At 34.5% G+C, this 20,970-nt stretch overlaps 1 non-coding gene across 1 annotated transcript; it reads right to left on the minus strand.

Moving 5' to 3' along the window:
* Positions 1-19,626: 19,626 nt before the first annotated feature.
* Positions 19,627-19,785, minus strand: LOC125999959 (U1 spliceosomal RNA). Its single transcript, XR_007492381.1, has one exon. It is a non-coding gene; the product is annotated as a U1 spliceosomal RNA (small nuclear RNA).
* Positions 19,786-20,970: the final 1,185 nt, after the last annotated feature.

Below are 20,970 nucleotides of genomic sequence, written 5' to 3' on the forward strand. Positions count from 1 at the left end.
TCAGGAATTTCATTAATTCTTAATATTGCTCCTTTTGAACTCATTCCATGGCTCTATGCTGTGTTATTTATTTATTTCAAGACTTTCCATCTTCTGTTGTTTTTAGAGGCTTCCTGCACCTCATCTTGGAGCTCACTGAGTTTTTTTTCCTCAACTGATTACTCTGCTGTTACTCTACACACCTACCATACTCTTCCATTCTGTTACTTCTAACTGTAGGTTTTGGTTTTTAATTTCTATTCTCATTTATTCTTGTACCTGAACCATTGTTATTTTGAGAACATTAGACATACTCATTGTGGTAGGATATAGGGCTATTGATATTTATGCAGCTTCCCTATTTTGCCTGCTGTGGTCCGCATGTGAAATCATACAATGTGCTGCTTAACTGATGGAACTGGAATAGATTCTACTGAGTGAAGTCAGCCAAAAGTAGAAGGATAGACAGAATAATCTCTCACATATGTGGGGTATACAGAAGCATTGAAAGGTAATAACAAATGGCCAAAAGCAACAGAACCTGAAAATATATCTATAGAACTGAGCTTATCATAGCAGGAAAGTGACAGGGACTGGGGAGGATTTTTGAGGGGTGGGTAACGTTGATAATGATAGAGGGATGTGAATAATCTGGTGGATGTTGTGGTGTTAGAACTTGTATGCATGAAACCCTGTCATTGTAAATCATGGTGTGTAAAATAAAAAAAATGACGGGTAGATTTTAAGTGCCTGCTCCCTTCAACCTCCACCGCTTCACAAGATGCCTCTATGATAGGAAATAATGTGCATTTACAGAGTTATTTATTGAAGAATTTAGCTCTTTGTAGATGAATAAAATAAGATATGTGACTAAAATCTCTATAGTTAGAGAAACTTGGGAGTACAAAGAGTAGGTATTCTTAAGTTTTATGTTTATCAGAACCTCAGCAGTAAAGAAATGATATAATCCCAGGGATAAGTGAAGTATTTTATTCTTTCTCAAAGAAGTCACTATTTAGAGAGAAGTGTAGGGTTAAGGGAAAAACATGGAAGAGTAAAGTGCTAAATGTTGGTAACAGCAAGAAGCCATTGCTACCTGAGGCCTGGTGAGAAAAGAAGGAAGCTGTCACTAAAACCAAGTGAGAGTTGTATGCTTGTGGCTTCCTGTTCCATGGTCATAGTGGATGAATTCAGCTACCACTGAACTGCTGCCAAGCAGAGTAGAAGCAGTGCAATAAACAATCCAAATTCTCTTTCTATATTCTTTGATCTCCTGCTGGTGCTTCCCACCAGCGAGATTTACCTGGAAGCCAGAGGGCAAAGAGGCCTGTTTGACATAATCCATAAAGGTCAGCATCCTGGGTCGCAAACAGTATGAAGAAGCACAACTGGATTCAAGTAGATATATGGAAAAGAATCAGCACGGTTTTTCTCCTGAAAAATGACCTCCAGAAAACCCAAAAGTAAATCATTGCACCTTTGCAGACTGATTCAGGTTTTAGCCATCGTGTTTCCTTGCCATCTCCTAGAGTGCTGTCTTATTTGCATAATTGAAATTGGCTTGAAAGTTCTAGGTCCTTGTTTTTAGCCTTGGAGAAAGAGAGAGACCAAGGTACGTGTTTTTGTATTTAATGCAGTGATCAGAATGTTTATGGTTCATTTCAGTTCACAGTCTATTGGATATGAAATTATTCATTCACTTAACACATTTATTGAGTGCCTCTTGCAGGCCAAGCACTCTAGGCATTTTAGATACTGAAAAAGAAAACAAAGATACTTGCCTTTGTGGCATTTAACTGGCAATAAATTATAATAAATTAGTAAACCATAGACTATTATATAATGTAAGTGCTATGGTAAATTAAAATAGGGAATTCAGTGAAGTTCTAGAAGACAGAGATCGCATTTTCAGACAAGATAGTCAGGCCTGGTTGAGATTATTTTTGAGCAAAACCTTGAAGTGCAGATATGTGGGTAAGGGACCAGCCACTGAGTGAGACACAAGTTCACATCATCATGTTCTTATGCGTGATACCAGACAAAACCATACTTGTACTTTATTAAGTATCAGAACTTGGGTCCACTTAAGGATTAAGTCTACTTAAGGACTTGAGTCCATTTGAGACTGTTAAGGGGATAAAAGTATAAAGAGGGCAATTAAAGAAGCACAATTGCCATCCTCAGCTAACAAGAGTTTCTACATAGAAAAACATAATGGAATCTACAGGCACATTATTGAAATTAAGATAATTTAGCAGAGTGATAGCTATACTGAAAGATGCTGAAATAATAAAACAAAGTGATAGGAGTGGCTGGAGCGATAATGCAGCAGTAGGGCATCTGCCTTGCACACGGCTAATCCAGGATGGACCTTGGTTCAATCCCTGGCGTCCCATATGGTCCCCCAAACCAGGAGTAACTCTTAGAGTCATGGGGTATGGCCCAAAAAACAAAAGCCAAAAAACAGCGATAGGAAAAAAAAAAGCTAGTGTGTGCTTTGTTGTGGGGTGGCTTGTTATTCAGCCATAAATAAATCACAGAAATGGATTAGTGACCTACACTGAGGTCTATTGGCTATTGGATGGCCTGGCTGCAGCCAGGATCAGCTTATGCAATATTAGAAGTGTGTGGAAGGGAAGTTTTTAAGTTTACAGTTTGCTTCTCCCACAATGTCAGGAGCAGAATTTCCTGCTTTGATCTCCTGAGAGAAAATCAGTAATGATCAGGATTGAATTTTGTACAGAAGTTTTTTGACAACTCTAGAGCATTGTGGGGAGATGAGGAACTAGTGAAATATTCTAACTCCTCTGGCATCTCCTGGGAGATGCTTCCAGTACTTCCCTGGCCAGCCAACAGCATTTATAGCACTGCTTCTTCTGGGAGTTTCTGGGAAAATTCTTGAACATGGCATAGAGGCAAAAATGGTGAAATCTTTTTTTGTGTGGAATTATTATAGTATATATGTTGGATCTTTTAGTTTTAAACCCTTTCATTTGCAGTAGTGTCTATTTATATATCTACATTGGTTTGGGACTTAATTTTTTTATTTTCTCTCATTGTCTTTATTTTAAAAATAGGGCCAGCAGTATCCTGAGAGATTATACAGCAAATGGGGAACTTTTCTTACATGTGGCAAAACTGTGTTCAATCTCCAAACAGCTTCTATGGTTCCTCAAGCAGGAGTGATTCATGAGTGTAGAACCAGACGTAAGCCCTAACCAATTCCAAGTGTTTTCCCAAAACTATTATTACTACTACTACTACAATGATACTGCTACTACTATTACTACTACAATATAGGGCCAAAGAGGTGGTATAGTGGATGAAACAATAACCTTGCACACAGCTAGATGACCCAGGTTCAAATCCCTGGTTCCACATATCGTTCCTTGGCTCCCGTCTCTAGTCCATGAATGAGATCTGAGCACAGAGCCAGGAGTAAGCTTTGATCATTGCTGGGTGTGTCCCAAATACACACACAAATAGACATTAATTCCTCCTTTGGTGGTTTAAGTGACAACTTTATAAAATTTTTAATTCTTTTTCATATGGGCCTTATCATTTTTTCTTTTTTGCAGGTGACTTCATTATTTTAAATATGCACACTTTGTAGATCCAGAGAGTTAAATTAGTATGGTAGGTCAGATACCTTGCATGTGTTTGTCTCAGGTTCAGTCTTGGGCACACCAAATGGTCCCCTGAATATTTTAGGAGTGGTTGTGATCCCTGAAAGCAGAACTAGGAATAAGTTTTGAGCACATCCAAGTGTGGTGCTGACACACAGAAAAATTAACTAATATGTACACTTACATTTCTTTCTGATTACTAGATTATTGTCCCAATTTATTTTGTCTTAATTTTTTTGATTACACATTGCTGCTAACTTTCACTGACAGTAACTCTTTCTTTGTGTACTTTATAATTTTGAGTTGTAAACTAATATTTAGTGCAGGGGTCCTCAAACTTTTTAAATGGGGCCAGTTCACTGTCCCTCAGACCATTGGAGGATCTGACTGTAGTAAAAACAAAACTTATGAACGAATTCTTATGCACACTGCATATATCTTATTTTGCGATGAAGAAACAAAACAGATACAAATACAATATGTGGCCCGCGGGCCACATAGTTTGAGGACCACTGATAGTGTGACTTTGTTTTAATATTTTGCCACTATGAGTGAGATTCCTCTGATGCTTGGGAAATGGAAGCATAAGTTAAAAGTGATTTTGTGTTTGCTTTTGTTAGGAGTCTTGGATACCACCATCCTAGAACCATTGTTTATTGTTAAACTTTCAATGTTTCTAGGATGTAAAGACTGTACATTTGAACTTAGACCTTCGTGAGATGCAGAGCTTTATAGTCTGAGGATACAAAGTTCTCAGTTTCTAAAACTGCTCTTAGATGTTAAGACCTTGTTTACTTTTTTCTATATGGTCTCTACAATCTTAAACAGGGTAATAATTTCCACTACTTCCACTTAACTGTTTTAGATGCACAATAAATGTTTATCAGTTGAAGAGTACATGATAGGGTAGAGTGGAGAGCAAATGGAAATATCTCAGAAAAAATATCTCTTGGGTCTTTCAACCATATGTTATTAAATGTTTGTTTCTCACTAAGTATAGGATTATTTTGTAGTGCATATCTTTCTAGGAGGGAGTTGTCTTATAATAATATCTTTAATTGTATATAGTTTAAACACAACACGCTAAATATAATACTTGGCACAAGTTCACTAAGCAGAAAAAAAGATTTTTCTTGATAAATTTGCAGTCAGAAGCCTTATCTATGAGTTAAAATGGAGTCATGAGAAGTAATACATCTCATACTACTTTTCTGCTATTATATAATTAGCTTAAAATTTTGAATGCCCAAAAGATAAGTAATTATAGAATTTCAGTAATGTAGGTAGATTTTTATTTGGTATCATTTTATGTTTAGAACAATCTAAAAATAGTCTAGTGCTACTAAAAATCATATTGCCTTTTCTTATTAAATATTGTTCATATATCACTTGACTTGTGTCTCTATTATTTTATTTTCAATTATTTTAATTAAGCCAAAGTAAATTTTATTGGGAAAAATATTCAGCTTTGCTCTCTCTAAACAGTTCTTTTATTTCCATCTGTATTTTCTTAAATAATTTTTGTGATTCTATCTTTATATTACATTGTTTTTATAAACCAACATTAAGTGACCTAGAATATAACATAAACATATAAATATATTTAACTTATACCAAATTTAGTACTAAAAATGCAAATTTTTTCAGATCCAAATAAAATGACATTTATTTATAAAATGTATATACTTCAATTGTTTTAAAATGTTAAATTTTGACTTTGTTACAAATATGATAAAAACACATGCATTGCACAATCTTCATTATATATGAGATACTTATGTCTCTGAAAACAAGCATGATTACATAACAGCTTCAGTTTGTGTTGACTGATTACTGCCAATGTGTAGGTTTTTTTTATCCAATTGATGTTCTCTCTTTTATTTATCTCTGAAGTGTCTATACCTATGTATTGGATCAGTAGACATGTTTTGTCTGGCAGTAGTTGTGATAATAAATCATATAACTAATACTGTCTTGAATTTTTTGGGATTATAAGATTATACTACATAGCCACTGGTGTTTCATGAGTGTGTTTGGAAGTGACAAGGACTTCAGAAACCAAAAATAATATGTACACTGATTTTTTTGTATTTTGAGGGCTTAGGGTCTACTCATTGTCTGGGAATCATTTATTTTGTTACTAGTATCATTACTTTAAGACTTAGTGTATTTGAATCCAAATCACTATTTTAGCATTTGCCATTTCTTTATGAGTATAATACTCTTCTCATAGGGATTACATGAGATCTCAGGACTATGCTACCAATCCTAATATCAGATGTTTTAGTAAATCAACATAGAATCTACTTTCCAGATTAGATAAAAAAAAACATTTTGTTTTACCATCACAAAAATTATAAAACATGGCTGCCTTAATAATGTCTGGTGTGTGCTCTTCTGTGAGTTACATTATTTATGTTGGGTGTTGGTTAGTTGTTGGATAAGAGAGCAATATGAACAATCTCTGCTATTTTCTGCTGTACTGAATGGAAAGGTGAATACAAACTAGCAGTCACAGGTCTACACTCTACTACATAACAGTTACAAAACAAAAACTAATCACCAATGATTCGCAATTATTTGTTGGGATCCTGGGTCAAGTCTTTTTTCACGAAATCAAACTACTGATTGTGAGGCTCAAGAATAAAGAGTAATGCTTCTGAAGTGTGAAACTTGTGCTTTCTAGTGAACTGGATTCCAAATTACCAGGCTCTCAAACTCTGACACCTACAAAAGAAGATTTCTTGAACTCAGTTTAGGTCATTTAGGACTTAGGATAGTTTGAATGTTTCATACATGCCTGTAATTTGTGATTTCTATTATCTTTTCTCTTTTACTGTATTAATTAAAAATAAATGAATCTGAATATAATTCAGATTATGTTAGGATAAGGATTGTTATACTATAATTATTATATATAATTAGGATGATTATTATATTAATTCAAATATGATTAGGAGTGATTAAAATTTGAAAATAAATACAATTTAAAAATTAAAAAAGAAAATGTATGGGGAGGATAAAAAGAAAAATAATGAATGTATAAAATAACTAAAGGGCATTGTGATTTTTGTCTTCTTTAGGCTTCCTTTAGAAAATGTAGTTTTGTAACATTTCACAGGAAATGTGCTTTACCTCATTAAATATACTTTAAAAGACACAAATACATTAGGTATATTAAAAAGATCTAGATGGTGATTTATTTCTTCTAAAATATTGAAACTTTGGTTTAGAATACATTCTTCTTAAAGGGAGTTTTATCTCTGCTTAGCTGTTTCAGAACATCCTCAGAAGGAGAGAAAACATAAATTGGAACTGCATTAAACATGTCATTTAGCTTTTCAGTCGTAACCATATCGGTTTCTTCCATACATGCCATTATATTTTATTAATATGATTTTAAATAGGGGTGATCTAGCTTCTCTTTCATAAGACACTTCCATCTCTGTCCATGTAACTAAATGTATGTTTACCCTGTTGACTTACTCAGTCACAGTCTTTTTAGAGATCTTTCAGCCTGGGCTGCTGTTTTTATAAGCATGTATATAGCCATATTGCCTTAGAAGTCACTAGGCCTGTTATGTGGGGCTTCTGTGGCCAGACTCCCAGTAAGCCTTGCTGATTAACTGACATTGATCCCAGGAACCCCAAATAACCCACTGTTCCACACTCAACTGCTTCAGAGTTTAAGAAACTGATCCATCATTTTCAGAGAGGAAAACATTTTAACTGGAACATTTTGCAATCATAAGTGTTCCTCACTTTGAGCAGAAACAGCATTTTAAGAGTGTACATAGTGGTTCGGATTGAGCAGTACATTCTGTAACCTTTTTCAGATGAACTAAATTAAATATGTAACATCCCCCTGAGCAATTTTTGAGAACAGCATTGGGCTTTACCTTGTCTACTGAATCCTTCAAACACATGTGAAAATATGCCGTATTCCTTTGAAATGACTTATATTGAAGTTTGTTTCTAAAAATAATTTGGTCCTTCCTGGTTTACTTTAGGCATTTTCCCATGTGTTTAAAAACCTTGACGTGTGTCCCTGGATTGATAGAGGAATCACATTTTCTTCTGGAGTTTGATGTCACTAATTTTTTATTCTTGTATCTGAATACTAAGTGCCATCAACTTGAAAATGTGGGTTTTGTGGCTTGAAAGGGGGAATAAAGGCAACCTTCCCATTAATTTGTCAATGTTTAACTATCCTGTTTCCTAAATGAACAGGGAATAAAAATGACACAAATTGTTATTAGTCCTGGCTTAAAGGAAAGCTAATGACTATTTTTTCGATTTCTTAGTGAATAATGTAAAAATTCTATACTTAATAAGTATGTTTAAACAAGTATACCTTCCAATTGATACTGAAAATAAGCCTTTAACTGCATAGTGCTATGATTGTAGAGCTTCTCTAGCTTGCTTCTAAATCTTTGGTAGTATCTTCTGATCTTCAGAGCATAAGATGATGAGAGCGACATTGCACCTTTCAGTGTCCTAGAACCATCTTTTATTTCCTGTTTACCTGTTTAAGCTAGTAAGAGCTAGTTCCCCAAGATTCTCTTACCCCATCCCTCAAATTCTTCTTCTTCTTCTTTGGTTAGTCTCTTATTGTGCTCAATTAATATAAATTAAAAGTTTATATATTAATAGCAAAATATACAATTAAACGTTTATTTAAAATATTTATTAAACATTTATATTTATGAAATATTAAGCATTCATTAGTTTAAATATATTTCTTGTTAAATATATATTTATAAAATTGTGTTAAATATAATTAAAGCCTGCATAATTTAAATCTAAATTCAGAAATATTTTGATGATTTAAAAATTTCAATTTATTTGATGGAAAATAATTGATGAAGGATTGTGACTTTCTGTTTTTTTTTTTTTTTTTTAGTTAAGAGAACCTTTCAAGCATTGATCAGGGGACCCAATGGGGCTAAGAAAGATTCTAGTAATATGGGCGATTAAAAAATTATTGGAGAATTATTTATTGGTGAATTTTTTCTAGCACCTTTTATAATTGTTATATTAATTATTACTATAGGAGAGTAAATCCCCTTTCATCATATATTAAATACCAGAGCTTTATATCTTATTGATACATAATTACAAACCAATTAATATTTTTAAATTAATGTTTTATATTTTTTATTTTGCATTTTAATAATTGACAGGGCAAGTTTCTAACATACTATCTAAATAAAATACTCTTGAAATGATATTTAAAATAGATGAGCCAGAAAAAATAGTATAGTGGATAAAGTATTTGTCTTTAACGCAAGTGACCTGGGTTTGAACTCCTAGCATCCCATATCGTCCCTAGAGTCCCACCAGGAGTGATTCCTGACTGTGGAGCCAGGAGTAATCTTTAGGCATTGAAGTATAGTCCTAAAATGAAAATAAAATAGAAAGTATGGGTGGGCTGGAGCAATAGTATAGTTGATAAGGCACTTTGCCTTGTATATGACTGACCCAAGTTTGCTTTCTGGAAGCATACATGGTCCACTGAGCACTGCCAGGAGTAAGCCCTGGCATATAATTCTTTGAGTTTTTCTTTTCCCACTCTTTGGATAAGTATAAAAGAACAGTTGGATCTTTTAGGTTTTTTGTTGTTATTGTTGTTGTTGTTGTTGTTGTTTTTATTTTTGGGCCAAACCTGGTGATGCTCAGGAGTTACTCCTGGCTATGTGCTCAGAAATCACTCCTGGCTTGGGGGACCATATGGGACGCTGGGGGATCGAACCTCGGTCTGTCCTAGGCTAGTGTGGGCAAGGCAGCCCACTGGTGCTACTGCTCCAGCCCTACTTTTTTACTTTTTGAGGAATTCCCTTGCTCTTTGTCATAGGAGGCTGCATCAATGTGCATTCCAACCAAAAGTGTATAAGGGTTCTCTTTTCTCCACTAACGTTCTATTTCTTATCTTTATGATGGTAGCAGAATATTCTCATAGGCATGAGATGATTGCTTATACATACACACATGTCACATATACAAACAATGGAATGATGTTCAGCCATAAAAATACGAAATCCTCTCCTTTAATAGCAAGATGGTGACACTAAATGTATCATACTTAGTGAAATAAGTTAGAGAATGACAGTGAATGATTTCATTTGTAGATAAAGGTAACAAAGGAATGTCGAAAACAATCCCCCACACAAATTTTATGTATAACAACAAAATAGTGCTTACCAGAAGGGATAGAGGAAGGATGGTGGTAAATGAGGTTAAAAGGGTCATTGGTATGGTGATGGAGGGAAATTAGAATTCTGTTGATGACCATAATATATCAAACACAAATGGTGTTTCTTTATAAGGCTGCTGCACCTGAAACACATATGTCATAAACCAGAGTTGCTTCAATATAAAAAAGTTGACATTAAATAATATTGCAAAATAATAATTTGGAAGGGAGAGGTGCATGGTTTGGGGCTGCCTATCTTTGCTCAGGGGCTCCTCCTTGCTCTGTCTGTGTCAGGATCACTTCTGGTGGTGCTTAGAAGACCATATATGGTGGTGGGTGGGGTTGAACCAGAGTTGACAATTGCATTTGCCAAGCAGCTTAACCGCTGTACTATCTCTCCTGCCTCAGGAAATATTTGTTATAATTGTAGTAAACTTACCAGTTTGTTTGGAAAATATAATTTTCAAGTATAGGTAAAAATTGTATAGCTTTCTATTTATTCAGTAGTTATTAGTATTTTAAACTATAATTTCAATTTCTTTCATGGATATTTGAGTTGTCTCTTTCTAGGTATTATTTATTTGTTGCTATGTAGAATTTAAGGCATGAGTATATCGCTCTGGCCTGGTTATTCATGGTGTACAGGAGATTATTTTCAATAATACAAATTGCCACCCTCCCGAATCTTTTATTAGTTTAATTGATTTCAGATGACTTCATTGGAATTTCTACAGAGATAATCATATCATTTGCAACTAATTACTTTTTTGTCCTTTTGCAATATTTAAATTTCTTGAAGCTTTTATCTATTCAGCAATTTCAAGAACTTCTTAGTGTTGAGTAAAGAAAATAATTGTTAGCTCTGCATTCTTAAATTTCCTCATTCACTTATTCAAAAGAGTTATTAAGTACCTGCTATATTCTTGTCTGTAAAGTTATTGCAATTCCAAAAAACAGTTTCCAACATGTTTTACATTAGCCAGATTTTTTAAAGGTCATTTCAGAGAATAAATGCATATGGCCAGAAGAGAACTTTACTGATGGAACCATACAATCTAATATGTGCATTTCTGCATTTAGTACTTTAAAATTAACTTAGGTCCTAAAGAGGGAGTCATTTAGAAATAAGTTAAAAAAGAGAATACTGGGGCCAGAGTGATAGCACAGTGGTAGGGTGTTTGCCTTGCACGTGGCTGACCCCTAGTCTGCCAAGAATGATTACTGAGCGCAGAGCCAGGAGTAACCCCTGAGCACAGCTGGGTGTGACCCAAAAATAAATAAAACACTTTACATATTAATTGCCTTATATTAAGTAATAAAGTTAAGAAAATAGTAAAGAGCAGTATAATAGAGAGGCAGTGAGATGTGTTTACATTTTGTAAATTAAAAAGACCTTTCAGAAGAGGCCTTATTTATTTATAAAAGGAAGACACAGTTAAGGAAACCAGGCAATGAAATGTTGATGCAATATGAGTAGCAAATGTAGGGATGCTGAGCACAAACATTGTGTGTTAAAGGGACAAGATTTGTGAGGCTGGAACTCTATTGGTCATGTGAAAAAGATTACTTTGCAGTCCAAGAGGTAGGGTGCTCTTCTAACTAAAGGGGGAAACTACTGGAGAATTTTAAGTAAGATTAAGATGATCTTGGGCTATAAGAAAACTCTGGCTGCTAGATAGAATGGGTACTAGAGGATCAAGAGTAGAAAGAAACAGACGAATTTGATGTTTTTTATAATATTTTAAGTGAGAGATACCAAGTTGTCAGCATGAGAAATGGTCAAATGCAATATATGTTTTGTCATTAATATCAGTGAGATTTTCTGATAGATGATGAGTTATAGGTAGTATTAGCAGATTAGAGTGCAGTATGAAAGGCATTTATATTTTTGGTTTAATTAACTGGTTTAATGGTGACACCACTTACTGAAAAAAAATTTGAGGAGGAGGAGGAGATTTGAAGGGCAGAAGTTTATAGTTTTGTTCTACAAATGTTAAAAAACAAAAGGAGAAGGTTGAATCATCTTAAGAAATTTATGAATCATCAGCATACAGAAGATCTTTAAGGCCATCAAATGGGTGAGGTCACCCAAGAGTATGAATAAAGAGCAGAAGTATTCAAAATAGTTTGGGAATAAACCAATAAGAAAGAAAAAGAGGTAGGAATTTCAGGCATTGTGATACGCACTAGGAAGAAATAGTGTCAGGAAAGACCCCAGAATGGCTCCTACTCCAGTTTAGTCTGATACTGTTTCTAATTATAAGGAAATTCTTCTAAAATTTTAATATAAAGAAATGATATGAGTGGCTATTAGTTTTGATAGATATATTTTTAGTGTTAAGCAAGTCTTTCCAGTTTCTAATTTACAAGGATATTTATTATTTTAAAATCATGAATGCTTATTGAATTTTATCAAATGTCCTGTCAACTTCTATTAGTTTGATCAGACATTAATAGGCATCCATAAGTTTAGTGATTTTTACATTTCTGAAGTAAACTAATTTTGGTCACGGTGAATTACTTTAAATTCTTCTGATGCATTTGCTGTTTGTTTATTTGAGGTTATGTTTTCGTACTTATTTCAACCTCATCTTATGCTACTATTCTTGTTTTTCTAATTCCATGGAATAAATTGGCTCACTATTATGTTGGTAATAGCTCTTAAATGCATAGAAATTATTCTTCTGTAATATATATAGATGATCCCATAGTATTCCAAAAGAATAGCTGGATTTTCTATAGTTTTGTCATTCAGGGAAATGTTAAAAAGTTTCACCATGTTTTACATGAAAATTTATTGAACGAAGATGATCAAATGTATTAGACTCAGTATAATATTTTTATTAAGTTTTAGGGGCTGGATAAATAGTACCATGGGTCAGATGCTTGCTTTATATGTGCATGTACATGTACAGTATCATATACAACCCCTATCTCTCCCTTTGAGCCACTCCAGGCTTGATCCCTGTTCACCACACTAGGGGTAAGCTCTGTGCATTGTTGAGTATAGAGCAAAAACAACAACAACAAAACGAAATAAACTGTAATCTTGTTTCTGATTTATTTCTCATTATAGCTACTACTTTATTTGTCCCACCCCACAAAATGGCTAGGGGGTTCAGAATATGGTGATATTCTTAAACCAGGCTGACATTTCCATGTAAGGGCTGGAGGACATGGTGCTGGAGAGCTTCTAGGGCAACATTCCTGGGGCATTGTACATGGAGATCATGTGATGCCAGGGATTCTCTGACCTGTCTCTCGCATGATCTCCCTGGCCCAACAGTTTCTTTTTCTTTTTTTCTTATATTCAGATTCCCAAGAGGTTGCCAATTTTATTGTTCTTTAAAAACTATTAATTTTTTTGGGGGGGGAGTCAAGGAGATAGTTCAGATGACAAGAAGACAAAGCCTGCTCACACAATTCTACAGCAACTGTATGTTTCTGTGTAAAAAAGATGAAAAGAAATAGAACTATGTTGTCAACTCAATGCTGGCATGCATGTTTGGCATGTAGAGGTCCTGAGGTGGCTTTCAGGCACCACATGATTCCCAAGTACTAGGCAGTGTCACTGAGTCTGAACATCCGCTCATCTCTGGGACTGATCATTTCCTGTGCCTGCAGTATATTCCTGAGTGTGGCCCCTGGGCACCAAGAGCATTGCTTGGGAGGCCCCAAATACCAAAAAGTTTTAATTTTAGTTCTCAACATTGCTGTTCTATTTTGCTTTTTCAGTATAAACAGTTAGTTCCTTTTTAAAAGATCTCCTCTGATTTTTCTAATTTTTTTCAGCTGAACTGTTTGAATTCATTTATTTTTCTGGTTTTCCACAGAAGCATGGTGTATGAGCAGGCTTTGCCTTCATTTCATAATAATTCCTTGCATATTGTTAATTTATAGAGTTTACACATGATATTTTGAGTTCCATTTTTAACTGCACTAATTACAAATTGAAATTTTTTCCAAGTAACTAGAATTCTTTATTATAATGAATGTTCAGTTTTATAAAGTTCTACAGTACATTTCTTAAGGTCCTTTAGGATTTTGGTAGTAGTTATTCTATACATTTTGAGGAAAGAATGATGATGATTTGTTGGCAAGACATTAAAGTTTTGACTGTGGTATTGACTCTGTGCTGTTTTTTCTTTTTTAAATTTTTTCCATCACTGAAAATATTGGGTGATTTTTTGTTTGTTTATTTGGGGAAGGACACACGCAGCAGTGGTTAGGGGTTACTCCTGGCTCTGTATTTAGGAATTTACCCCTAGTAGTGTTTGGTGGACCATGTGGGGTACTAAGAGGGCCCATATGGGTTGACCAGGCACATACAAGGCAAACATCCTACCCACTGTACTATAACTCTGTACCACTTAAGTGATTTATTGAAAGTCAACTCTGGCAGCTGATATATCCAAGAAGTCTCTGTCTGTCTGTTTCTGTATCTCTCTGTCTCTCTTGTTCACTTGCTCTTTCTGTGTATGTATCTTCTTTTGTTGCTCTGGGTATTCTGTGCTGTTTAGATTAGTTATTCATACTTTTAGTTGTACTTATTTGGTTTTTCAATTCCTTAGTTACATTAAACTTGCCATCATTATTATTGTGGTGTATGTGTTTGTTTTAGACCATTCATAACCAGCAATAGTCATAACCAGAATTAACCCCTGGTTTCATGTTCAGGGATCACTCTTGGTGGATCTCAAGGGACCACATGTGGTTTGGGGTTTGACCAGGTTTGCATGCAAGAGAAGAGCCTTACCTACTGTATTATCTCTTGAGCCCATTTAATGTTTTATTATTAACTGTCCCTTTGCTTTATAATATTTTTACTTTATGCCATGAAATATTTAGTTTTGATTTTTTTTGGTGGTTGACATGCAGATGCACTTTTAGGAAAAAGAGTTTTCAAATGGCTAACTAAAGTAATATGAAGTGTTCAATGTGATTGAGGAACTAGTGACTGGTAAAAGGAACCAGGGGAAATTAGTTTGGATCTTAAATGGGACTGACAAGGTTAAGGGTGTTCTAAAGAACTTCAAATAGCAGAAGTGAAAGAAAGTTTGGAGAAATTAAAAAGAAACTGAATTTGTCTCATTATAGTAGGAAAATATTCTGTTCAAGTAGTTCTGAAATTGAATGTTTCAGAAGGTGGTGGAATTCCTGTCACTAAGTTAGTCTAGCAGAGACTAAATGATCACTTGCCAGGCTACTGTGGAAAAATTCAACTAATCACTTCTAGGTAGGATTAATAAGATCTTTATCACGGTAAGCCTTTCTGAAAAGACTTGTTCTTTTTCATTGTTTTCATCCACACCTTATCTACAAATGACTATACTTTTACAAGGTCAGCCTAATGTTGCTGTTTAGAGCTCTGTTGCCTTCTGTCTGCAAAACCATTTGGGATAAGAAACAAAGATAAATTAAATAATGATTTCTCCACCTACTTGGTGTGATTGGCGGAATCTGAAGACAGAAGTCACTCTGTTTGTGAAATCAAAGAATGACAGTAGTGAATGGGATTTTAAAAACCATTTAAACTTACCTTAAAGAGCCCTTTGCGCTTCTATGTTCATAGCAGCACTATTCACAATAGCCCAGATCTGCAAAGAACCCAGATTCCCAACAACAGATGAGTTGCTAAAGAAACTGTGGTATATCTACATAATGGGATACCATCCAACTGTTAGAAAAAATGAAGTCACGAAATTTTACAATACAAGAATGGATTTGGAGACTATTGTGCTGAACAAAAGAAGTCAGAGGGAGAGAGATAAGCACAGAATAGTCTCACTCATCTGTGAGATTAAAAAATAATTAAAAATAATGAAAATAATTTAAAAATTATTAAAAATAATTAAAATAATCAAACAATAATTATGCGGGGCCAGTGAGGTGGCATTAGAGGTAAGATGTCTGCCTTGCAAGCGCTAGCCAAGGAAGGACCGCGGTTCAATCCCCCGGCGTCCCATATGGTCCCCCCAAGCCAGGGGCAATTTCTGAGCGCTTATCCAGGAGTAACCCCTGAGCATCAAATGGGTGTGGCCCCCCAAAAAACAAACAAAAAAACCCAATAATTACAGTATAGTAATAAGACCCAGTGACAATAGATATGAGAGCTGGAAGGACCAGCCCATAATATGACGCTTACCACAGAGAATCTAGAGAAATAACTCCAGCAACAACTACCATGACGCTGATAGAAAAATTCACTCTCTGTCTCAAAGATAGGTAAGTGGTGGGGAGAAGGGAAATGGGGGACAATGGTGATGGGAAGTAGCACTGGTGAAGTGATGTATGTATTTTATGGCTGAAACCCAACTAGGAACATGTTTGTAACCATGGTGTTTAAATAAAGGAATTATTATTAAAACATGAAAAAATTAAATAGTGAAATAAAAAAGCAAAGAAGATAACTGCTTTATTTTTTAGTATCAAACCTTAGGGTGGCTGCCATATCAGCACTAGAAATATTTTGTATTTCACATCCATTCTATATACAAGCCCACAAAAAATACACAATTTTTGTTGAATTTTGTGATTTTAAGTTTTTAACTTTATTGTGATATTACTGGGAGGTGAAATTGGTAAATTTAAGGTACACAACTTGATTTGATACTTATATTGTAGAATGATTAACAACGTAACATCATTAGCTAACATATTTATGCCACATTCGTTAACATTTATTTTTGTGTGGGAAGAACGTTTAAGATCTATTTGCAAGTTTTCAAATATGTCATTCAGTCATATTAACTAATTACCTCGCAGTACTTTATATCCTAGAGGCTTAAAATAAAAGTTTCATTTTGATAACATAAATGTTTTAATTGTATTACCGTGAGATATAAAGTTACAAAGTTGTGCCGGATTGAGTTTCTTTCATACAATGTCTAACACCCATCCTTTCACAAGTGCACATTTCCCATAACCAATAATAATCCTTTTCCTCCCACCCTCCTCTCCTCTCCCCTGCCTGCTTCTATGACACAGGAATCTTCCCTTTGATCTTATCCCCATTGGAAACCACCACTATACTCTGTATTATTGAGTTCAGCATTTTACATATTTATTTAAATTTGGTTATTTAACTTTGGTTTCAGGACCAATCTGGTGGTAGTTGGTTGTAGTTATGCCCAAATTTGTCTTCAGAAATTGTTCCCAGTTGTGCTCAGAGGGCTCTAGAGTGCTAGGACTCAGATCCAGGCCTCCTTCATGCAAGTCATATGCTTCAGACCATTGAGTTCTCTCTTAGCCTTAAGTTCATTTCTGATTTTGTTATTTTTGGCAGTGCTTGGGCCCAGTGTTTCTCTTAACCCAGTGCTGCTTTCAGTTGTGTTAGCCAGGGTTTGGGGAACTCAACGCATGGTTTTACATATGCAAGACTTCCCCACTTGAACCACATTTATGGCAATGTTCAACCTTTTTAGATTGTACATACAAATGGTGTAATACAGAATTTTCTTTCCTTATTAGTATTATTTTATAATGACCTCAAACTTTATTCATGTTGTTATAAATAGCAGAATTTCCCTTTTTTCTTTGCTGTATAATATTCCTGTGTGTTTATATCACATTTTATTTATCTATTAATCCATTGACCAACATTTAGGGTTGCTTACATGTCCTGCCTGTTACAAATAATACTATAATTAATGTGAACGTGCAAAATTATCAAAAGTCTATTTTCATTTCCTTTGGATATATATACAGACTTGCTATTACTGGATCTTATTCTATTGTTAATTTCTTGAAATACTGTCATCTTATTTTATACTGGCTTTCCCAATTTATAGTCATACAAAGTTCCACAGAGATTGTTTTATTCTTGTTTTCAAAAACTTGTTTGATTTTTTGTGAGGGACATTCTCAAAACTGCTTAGGCGACCTGGAGGGTACTTTTGACCTGCTGGGCTGGTTGTTTAGCTAGGTCCCAAGGATACAGAGCTATTTGAGCTCTACAGTGTTTGGGGCACGAGGCTAGTGATGCTTGGGAGTTTCTAGAGAATATTTTTTATATTTCAGGATTTCCAGGACTATAGTTGGAGATGCTTGGGAAATCATGGGAATCAAATATGGATTAAGCATATATAAGAAAGGTATGTATCCTAAAAATGAACTACCTTCCTCACCTGCTCTTGTTTTTTTTTTTTTAATGATACTATTTTAACAGGTATGGATGGACTCTTTTCTGGGTGAGGTTCCTGCCAAAAGACCACTAATCTCTTAGTCTACTTCCCATGATACTTGCTAATTGGAATAGGCATTTCAATGCTAGTGGCCAGTAGTGTGGTGCTGGGCACCATAAGAGGAACATTAGATGGTTCTCTGATGGCCATGCAGTGCCAAAGAGTGAATTCAGGTCCTTGTATGCATAAGGTACATTTCTATGACCGCTGCAATATCACACCAGCCCCCAGATGACTTCTTATTGTAGTTTGGATTTTTCCTGATAATTAGTTATGTTGAACATCTTTTTATTTATGTGCTTGCCATTTTAATTTATTTTTTCATTTGAAAAATAGTTTCTATTTGGTTCTTAGATCCATTTTCAAATTAGATAATTTTCTATTTATTGAATGATTCCTAAAATATACTAATCCTTTATCAGATATGATGTGCAAATAATTTCCTCCTATCTTATTTTATTATAATTTTCTGGATAGATTTTTACTGTATGATTTTTATTTTAGATACAGACTTGCTTGATCATGTTTGTTGGTTTGGTTTCATATTTCTTCTCCCCCATTTTACCAAGGTCTATGTGAAAAAAATTACCAATTATATTTCCTCTAGAAGTTTTAGATTTTCAGGAGTCAAAGTTTGTCATCAATTATTTATAGTGTATTTCTGACAATGATTTACGTTAGGGATCAGATTTTGTTCTTTGGTATGATACTAGTTTACTTGCCATGTTTTATAGAAGACACAAATTTTCTATAGAAGACATTAATTTCATAGTTACAGGGTTTCTTTCTCTTTACTTGTATTTTATTTAATACTTTTATTTAATTATTGTATTACTCTATGTATGGATCTTTCAATTCCTCAACTAAATTTATTCCTGGGTATTCTTAAAAATGATTTTATGAACAGGACTACTTTCTTTATATGTCTTTTTAGATATTTTATTTTGATTAGCATTGCTAAGTGCTGTTTGGAAGATAAATACCCATTAGTCATTTTGCTGGTCTTGGGAATTATGGTATTTCTGTGCTTTTCATCTTTGTTTATTTTTCCAAATGGTGATTCTATCATGGGAATTAATTTCTGAAAGTATTATTACAAATGAATATTTATATTTCAGAATACAAAGGCTTTTATTTTGTGCTTATGGATAATTGGGCACAGCCTTATATATTATCTCAACTGAAGACTAATTTACATAGAAACATTTGAACTAAATATTATTCAAATATGTGAATAAAGTTCCATTAATAAACCAACCTTCTTTGATTCTTGATGGTAACAAATTGCATACTAGAATTCAAAAGTATTTTGATTCCAAGTCTATTAATATTTTAAAGTTCTTAATGTATAACATTCTTAATATTTATATGTGGTTTATAAAATTAAAACTTGAACATAATTTGTATATCATATATTAGCCCCTTACCTGATGAGTATTGGATGAATAGTTCTCCCATTCTGTGGATGGCCTTTGTATCCTAGTCATTATTTCCTTTGAAGTGCAGAAGCTTCTCAGCTTAATATAGTCCCATTTGTTTATCTCTGCTTTCACTTGTTTGGACAGTGTTGTTTCCTTCTTGATGATACCTTTAGTCTCAATGTCATGGGGTGTTTTGCCAATGTTTTCTTTTTTTTTTCTTTTTTCGAGAGCGCGAACCAGTCCCCCACTACCACAAATTATGCAGTCAAGTTTCCCACATTTGGGGAAATCGCAGGGGTCAGCAAATCTGGAGTGCAATGGATAAGCCTTGCCCTGGGGAAACCACCTTCATGATCATGGTATCTTCCTTGTCAGGTAAGTATCAATGTTTTCTTTTATCTACCTTATAGTTCCAGGTCTGATATCAAGGTCTTTAATCCATTTGGATTTGACCTTTGTGCATGGCATTAGATAGAAGTCTGAGTTTGCTCTTTTGCATGTGTAGCTGACCAGTTGACCCAATACCACTGTGGAAGAGGCTTTCTTGCTCCATTTTATGGTTCTTGCCCCTGTATCAAAGATTAATTGATTGTATATCTGAGGAACAATTTCTGAATACTCGTCTATTCCATTGATCTGAGGGTCTGTCTTTATTTTAATGCCACGCTGTTTTAATGACTATTGCTTTATAGTACAATTTAAAGTTGGAAAACTGATGCCGCCCATCTTCTTTTTCTTAAAGGTTGCTCTAGCTATTTTTATTTTTCCAAATGAATTTCACTAGTATTTGATCCATTTCTTTGAAGAATGTCATGAATATCCTTAAAGGAATTGCATTAGATGTGTACAATGCTTTGAGGGAGTATTGCCATTTTATGGATGTTAATCCTCCCCATCTGCCTCAGGCTAGCTCTGGTCTGGCAGCATTAGAGGACTTCTTTGAATCCATTCCAGGAAAGTGGAGTATATGAATGGCATATGAAGAAAATGAAAGACCACACAAATCTATGTGGGAGAACAGTGTTTTGAAGTTTAATGTCCAAACTATTGGTTTATAAGGGGTCAGAGGTATGAAAAGAATACTCACATTTTGGTTCTTTGCAAAGTACAATATATCTCTTGTTAACAGAAACGTATCAGTGTGTACAGTTTGATCTTCAAAACAATTCACATGGCTCTATGTGGTTTACAGACCTTTGAATAGAAGCACTTCAGTTAGGAGCCTAGAGGATTAAAATCTCAAAGTAGTTCCTCTCTGGCCAGTGTCATACTGATGTAAATTAAGGGATTAGCAAGAAGCCTAGTTTCCTTATCAGATTTTCTTTTCCTGTGGGAACACTTTAGATCTAGGGGCTTATAACAAATAAGAGGCAATAAAAGAGATAAACATATGAAAGGAAAGCAGAATCTGTACCTGGTAAATTACAATAGCCCAATGCTATCCTGACCAAACCTTTTTGGAGTGTAAATTAGTTAGCAAGTATTCAACTTGTCTAGGAAAAGTCCCTAAAGCAAGCAATCCTTTCCATTACAAAATGCTATGGCATATCAAAGACAAAGAGGAAAGA

The sequence above is a fragment of the Suncus etruscus genome, chromosome X (genome assembly GCF_024139225.1).
Source record: "Suncus etruscus isolate mSunEtr1 chromosome X, mSunEtr1.pri.cur, whole genome shotgun sequence".
NCBI lineage: Eukaryota > Metazoa > Chordata > Mammalia > Eulipotyphla > Soricidae > Suncus > Suncus etruscus.